The sequence below is a fragment of the Carcharhinus amblyrhynchos genome, unplaced genomic scaffold, assembly GCF_965287045.1.
Source record: "Carcharhinus amblyrhynchos unplaced genomic scaffold, sCarAmb.v2.hapA chromosome_1155, whole genome shotgun sequence".
NCBI classification, from domain to species: Eukaryota; Metazoa; Chordata; class Chondrichthyes; order Carcharhiniformes; family Carcharhinidae; genus Carcharhinus; species Carcharhinus amblyrhynchos.
Genome location: NW_027650895.1, coordinates 9,969 through 17,259, shown reverse-complemented (window position 1 = coordinate 17,259; position 7,291 = coordinate 9,969). Strand labels below are relative to the sequence as shown.

General features: G+C 56.0%; 1 long non-coding RNA gene across 1 annotated transcript; it reads left to right on the top strand.

Annotated features, from left to right (window-relative positions):
* Positions 1-2,624: 2,624 nt before the first annotated feature.
* LOC145340567 (uncharacterized) lies at positions 2,625-6,897 on the top strand. Its single transcript, XR_013886260.1, has 3 exons — positions 2,625-2,695; positions 5,294-5,395; positions 6,800-6,897. It is a non-coding gene; the product is annotated as an uncharacterized LOC145340567 (long non-coding RNA).
* The last annotated feature ends 394 nt before the right edge of the window (positions 6,898-7,291 follow it).

The window sequence follows — 7,291 nt, the reverse complement described above, 5'->3', positions numbered from 1 at the left end:
GATACAGAGTAAAGCTCCCTCTACACTGCCCCCCCCATCAAACACTCCCAGGACAGGGACAGCACGGGGTTAGATACAGAGTAAAGCTCCCTCTACACTGTCCCCCCATCAAACACTCCCAGGACAGGGACAGCACGGGGTTAGATACAGAGTAAAGCTCCCTCTACACTGTCCCCCCATCAAACACCCCCAGGACAGGGACAGCACGGGGTTAGATACAGAGTAAAGCTCCCTCTACACTGTCCCCCCCATCAAACACTCCCAGGACAGGGACAGCACGGGGTTAGATACAGAGTAAAGCTCCCTCTACACTGTCCCCCCATCAAACACTCCCAGGACAGGTACAGCACGGGGTTAGATACAGAGTAAAGCTCCCTCTACACTGTCGCCCCATCAAACACTCCCAGGACAGGTACAGCACAGGGTTAGATACAGAGTAAAGCTCCCTCTACACTGTCGCCCCATCAAACACTCCCAGGACAGGTACAGCACAGGGTTAGATACAGAGTAAAGCTCCCTCTACACTGTCCCCCATCAAACACTCCCAGGACAGGTACAGCACGGGATTAGATACAGAGTAAAGCTCCCTCTACACTGTCGCCCCATCAAACACTCCCAGGACAGGTACAGCACGGGGTTAGATACAGAGTAAAGCTCCCTCTACACTGTCCCCCCCATCAAACACTCCCAGTACAGGTACAGCACGGGGTTAGATACAGAGTAAAGCTCCCTCTACACTGTCCCCCCATCAAACACTCCCAGGACAGGTACAGCACAGGGTTAGATACAGAGTAAAGCTCCCTCTACACTGTCCCCCCATCAAACACTCCCAGGACAGGGACAGCACAGGGTTAGATACAGAGTAAAGCTCCCTCTACACTGTCCCCATCAAACACTCCCAGGACAGGTACAGCACAGGGTTAGATACAGAGTAAAGCTCCCTCTACACTGTCCCCCCATCAAACACTCCCAGGACAGGTACAGCACGGGGTTAGATACAGAGTAAAGCTCCCTCTACACTGTCCCCCCATCAAACACTCCCAGGACAGGTACAGCACGGGGTTAGATACAGAGTAAAGCTCCCTCTACACTGTCCCCCCATCAAACACTCCCAGGACAGGTACAGCACGGGGTTAGATACAGTGTAAAGCTCCCTCTACACTGTCCCCCATCAAACACACCCAGGACAGGTACAGCACGGGGTTAGATACAGAGTAAAGCTTCCTCTACACTGTCCCCCCATCAAACACTCCCAGGACAGGTACAGCACGGGGTTAGATACAGAGTAAAGCTCCCTCTACACTGTCCCCATCAAACACTCCCAGGACAGGTACAGCACGGGGTTAGATACAGAGTAAAGCTCCCTCTACACTGTCCCCCATCAAACACTCCCAGGACAGGTACAGCGCGGGGTTAGATACAGAGTAAAGCTCCCTCTACACTGTCCCCCCATCAAACACTCCCAGGACAGGTACAGCACGGGGTTAGATACAGAGTAAAGCTCCCTCTACACTGTCCCCCCATCAAACACTCCCAGGACAGGTACAGCACGGGGTTAGATACAGAGTAAAGCTCCCTCTACACTGTCCCCCCATCAAACACTCCCAGGACAGGTACAGCACGGGGTTAGATACAGAGTAAAGGTCCCTCTACACTGTCCCCCCATCAAACACTCCCAGGACAGGTACAGCACGGGGTTAGATACAGAGTAAAGCTCCCTCTACACTGTCCCCCATCAAACACTCCCAGGACAGGTACAGCACAGGGTTAGATACAGAGTAAAGCTCCCTCTACACTGTCCCCCCATCAAACACTCCCAGGACAGGTACAGCACGGGGTTAGATACAGAGTAAAGCTCCCTCTACACTGTCCCCCCCATCAAACACTCCCAGGACAGGTACAGCACAGGGTTAGATACAGAGTAAAGCTCCCTCTACACTGTCCCCCCATCAAACACTCCCAGGACAGGTACAGCACGGGGTTAGATACAGAGTAAAGCTCCCTCTACACTGTCCCCCCATCAAACACTCCCAGGACAGGTACAGCACGGGGTTAGATACAGAGTAAAGCTCCCTCTACACTGTCCCCCCATCAAACACTCCCAGGACAGGTACAGCACGGGGTTAGATACAGAGTAAAGCTCCCTCTACACTGTCCCCCCATCAAACACTCCCAGGACAGGTACAGCACGGGGTTAGATACAGAGTAAAGCTCCCTCTACACTGTCCCCCATCAAACACTCCCAGGACAGGTACAGCACAGGGTTAGATACAGAGTAAAGCTCCCTCTACACTGTCCCCCCATCAAACACTCCCAGGACAGGTACAGCACGGGGTTAGATACAGAGTAAAGCTCCCTCTACACTGTCCCCGCATCAAACACTCCCAGGACAGGTACAGCACGGGGTTAGATACAGAGTAAAGCCCCCTCTACACTGTCCCCCCATCAAACACTCCCAGGACAGGTACAGCACGGGGTTAGATACAGAGTAAAGCCCCCTCTACACTGTCCCCCCATCAAACACTCCCAGGACAGGTACAGCACAGGGTTAGATACAGAGTAAAACTCTCTCTACACTGTCGCATATTCAGGTCCCTTATTTTCCATTCTCTCCCAGATTATGAGAAAATGGGGGCCACTCTCTCTTCCGGACGACAGGAGGAGCTGTTGGTGGCGGGGGACACTCCCGAGGAAGGTACGGTGCACGCGCGCCACGTGCGGGCTAGGACGCAGACATGTGGCGAGGATGAGCCAGCGGTTTGGCTATTTTGTAGGAACCCCTGAAGCTCGTTTCTGGCCTTGAGTGTTTTGCCCTCCTTGGTTCTGCCAGAGGGGGCCTCACCTTGACACCGTGCCCCATCACCCTTGAGCATTCATGAGCTAAAATTGGCTGCCTCCGTCAGCAGTCCTCCTGCTTTGTTGACGCGGCAATTGATCTCTCAATGTCCCCGACTGTGCTGCCCACTTTAAATCGGAGTGAGGAAAACTGAGAGAGGCGGGGAGCTTCATGTCTACTCTGAGAACTTCCAGAGGCACTACCTTTGCTTAATTTGGGGGCTGTGTCACGTTCTTGTTCAGTGGTGTTCCTCAGGGATCAGGGCTGGGACCTCTGCTGTTTGCAATATATATAAATGATTTGGAGGAAAACGTAACTGGTTTGATTAGCAAGTTTGTGGATGACACAAAGGTAGGTGGATTTGCGGAGAGGGATGGGGACCATCAGAGGATACAGAGCAGGATAGAGATCAGCTGGAGACTCGGAGAGATGGCAGATGGAGTTTAATCTGGACAAATGTGAGGTGATGCATTTTGGAGGGTCTAATACAGATAGGAAATATACAGTAAATGGCAGAACCCTTCAGAGTATTGATAGGCAGAGGGATCTGGGTGTACAGGTACACAGAGTATTGATAGGCAGAGGGATCTGGGCGTACAGGTACACAGAGTATTGATAGGCAGAGGGATCTGGGTGTACAGGTACACAGAGTATTGATAGGCAGAGGGATCCGGGCGTACAGGTACACAGAGTATTGATAGGCAGAGGGATCTGGGTGTACAGGTACACAGAGTATTGATAGGCAGAGGGATCCGGGCGTACAGGTACACAGAGTATTGATAGGCAGAGGGATCCGGGCGTACAGGTACACAGAGTATTGATAGGCAGAGGGATCTGGGCGTACAGGTACACAGAGTATTGATAGGCAGAGGGATCCGGGCGTACAGGTACAGAGTATTGATAGGCAGAGGGATCTGGGCGTACAGGTACACAGAGTATTGATAGGCAGAGGGATCTGGGCGTACAGGTACACAGAGTATTGATAGGCAGAGGGATCTGGGCGTACAGGTACACAGAGTATTGATAGGCAGAGGGATCTGGGTGTACAGGTACACAGAGTATTGATAGGCAGAGGGATCTGGGTGTACAGGTACACAGAGTATTGATAGGCAGAGGGATCTGGGCGTACAGGTACACAGAGTATTGATAGGCAGAGGGATCTGGGCGTACAGGTACACAGAGTATTGATAGGCAGAGGGATCTGGGCGTACAGGTACACAGGTCACTGAAAGTGGCAACGCAGGTGGAGAAGGGAGTCAAGAAGGCATACGGCATGCTTGCCTTCATCGGCCGGGGCACTGAGTTTAAAAATTGGCAAGTCACGTTGCAGCTTTATAGAACCTTAGTGAGGCCGCACTTGGAATATAGAGTTCAATTCTGGGTCACCCACACTACCAGAAGGATGTGGAGGCTTTGGAGAGGGTTACAGAAAAGATTTACCAGGATGTTTGCCCCTGGTACGGAGGGCATTAGCTATGGGGAGAGGTTGGAGAAACTTGGTTTGTTCTCACTGGAGGTTGAGGGGGAGACCTGATAGAAGTCTACAAGATGATGAGGGACAGAGTGGAGAGTCAGAAGCTTTTTCCCCCCCCAGGGTGGAAGAGTCAATTACGCGGGGGGGCACAGGTTTAAGGTGCGAGGGGCAAGGTTTAAAGGAGATGTACGAGGCAGATTTTTTACACAGAGGGGGGGTGGGTGCCTGGAACTCGCTGCCGGGGGGAGGGAGTGGAAGTGGATACGGGAGTGAGTTTTAAGGGGGCGTCTGGACAAATCCATGAATAGGATGGGGAATAGAGGGATACGGTCCCCGGAAGGGTAGGGGGGATTTAGTTCAGTCGGGGACCTTGGTGTCCTTGTGCAGGAATCTCCAGGAGTTGGTTGGCAGGAGTTTGCTGTGCAGAGGGATCTGGGCGTCCTTGTGCGGGAATCTCCAGGAGTTGGTTGGCGGGAGTTTGCTGTGCAGAGGGATCTGGGTGTCCTTGTGCAGGAATCTCCAGGAGTTGGTTGGCGGGAGTTTGCTGTGCAGAGGGATCTGGGCGTCCTTGTGCAGGAATCTCCAGGAGTTGGTTGGCGGGAGTTTGCTGTACAGAGGGATCTGGGTGTCCTTGTGCAGGAATCTCCAGGAGTTGGTTGGCAGGAGCAGCAGGGAATGAAGGTGGGAAATGGGATTTTGTCCTTCATTGCCCGAGGGATGGGGTTTAAAAACAGCGAGGTTATGTTAAGGTGCTGGTGAGGCCACGCCTGGAGTTACTGTGTACAGTTTTGGTCTCCTTACTTGAGAAAGGATATACTGGCACTGGAGGGGGTGCAGAGGAGATTCACTAGGGTTGATTCCGGATTTGAGAGGGTTGGATTATGAGGAGAGACTGAGCAGACGGGGGTTATACTCACTGGAATTCAGAAGAATAAGATTTACAACGTCCCGATTTCTGACACTAATCCCTTCGGCTCTTCCAGAGTACATGAGGATGGAACGCTGCAGGAATATGTTCGTACAGAAATTTAAACTCAATGCTTCCCGGTACAGCAGGGACGAGGGTGAGCGGCGACGGGACGAGGGTGAGCGGCGACGGGGCGCACTCTGGGCGCGGTCGTTGCCTCCCGCGCTGGTGGTGGGACGCCAGGCCGCGCGACGCAAGCCAATCCTCAAGGTCTCGCCCACACGCGCGCCATCCGACCCCCACCGGACAACGTGCAAATTCCACGTAGCAATTGATCTCTGACTGACCCCCGGCTCGGCTCCACCGGCCGGTGACCGGGAGGGGGAGGGGGAGGGGGAGGGGGAGTTTGGGCCATTTAGGAACGGAGGGGAGGGGGAGGCACTTCTTCACCCCAAGAATCATAGATTCCCTGCCGTGCAGACGGAGGCCATTCGGCCCGTCGAGTCTGCACCGACCACAATCCCACCCCAGGGCGTATCTCCGTAACCCCCCCCCCAGGGCATTTACCCGAGCTGGTGGTCTCCCTCACACCGAGGGTCAGGGAGGGGGAGGGGGGAGCACGGGAGAGAGGGAGGGGGGAGCGCGGGAGGCCCAGAGAGAGAGAGAGGGCGAGGGAGGCCCAGAGAGAGAGAGAGAGAGAGAGGGGGGGCGAGGGAGGCCCAGAGAGAGAGAGAGGGGGGGTGAGGGAGGCCCAGAGAGAGAGGGGGGGGGGGGCGAGGGAGGCCCAGAGAGAGAGAGAGGGGGCGAGGGAGGCCCAGAGAGAGAGAGAGGGGGCGAGGGAGGCCCAGAGAGAGAGAGGGGGCGAGGGAGGCCCAGAGAGAGAGAGAGGGGGCGAGGGAGGCCCAGAGAGAGGGGGGGGGGGCGAGGGAGGCCCAGAGAGAGAAGGGGGGGGGGCGAGGGAGGCCCAGAGAGAGAGGGGGGGGGGGCGAGGGAGGCCCAGAGAGAGAGAGGGGGGGCGAGGGAGGCCCAGAGAGAGAGAGAGAGAGGGGGCGAGGGAGGCCTAGAGAGAGGGGGGGGGGGGGCGAGGGAGGCCCAGAGAGAGATGGGGGGGGGCGAGGGAGGCCCAGAGAGAGAGAGGGGGGGCGAGGGAGGCCCAGAGAGAGAGAGAGGAGGCGAGGGAGGCCCAGAGAGAGAGAGAGGAGGCGAGGGAGGCCCAGAGAGAGAGAGAGGGGGGCGAGGGAGGCCCAGAGAGAGAGAGGGGGCGAGGGAGGCCCAGAGAGAGAGAGGAGGCGAGGGAGGCCCAGAGAGAGAGAGAGAGGGGGTGAGGGAGGCCCAGAGAGAGAGAGAGAGGGGGTGAGGGAGGCCCAGAGAGAGAGAGAGGGGGTGAGGGAGGCCCAGAGAGAGAGAGAGGGGGTGAGGGAGGCCCAGAGAGAGAGAGAGAGAGAGGGGGCGAGGGAGGCCCAGAGAGAGAGAGAGAGGGGTTGAGGGAGGCCCAGAGAGAGAGGGGGGGGCGAGGGAGGTGGGGAGAGGAGGGAGGGACACATCTGTCCAGAGGGACCTGACCATCTCCCTCTCCTTCCAGATGTGGGGCACAGCCTGAAGACTCACGGTCGAAGCTACAAACCCTTCGAAACCTTCGGTTACCCCAAGATGGAGAACGTTCCGGAATGACCGCGGACGGGGACGCACTCCTACCCCACCCACCCCCACACCCCTTGTCTCTCTCTCTCTCTCTCCCCCTCCTCCTGATGCATGCACGTCACTGCTACAGCAATCATTCCAGATCGAGAGATATCCCCCACCCCCCTCCCATGGCCTTGCAAATGTTCTGTTCGTCACGCGAGGGGAGAGAGAGACACAGAGAATGTGGGGTGGGGGGTTGGGGTGTTCGGTGTTGGTGGGGGGAGACATTAGGATATTCAATATTGAGATCCTGGGGGGTGACCATTGACCAGAAACTGAACTGGACCCAGCCAGATAAATCCTGTGCCTTTAGCAAGTCCATATATTCCGCATCCACCACAATATTCCAATCTCGGCCCACCTAGTGGTGAGAAACGGTACACACAGGTAC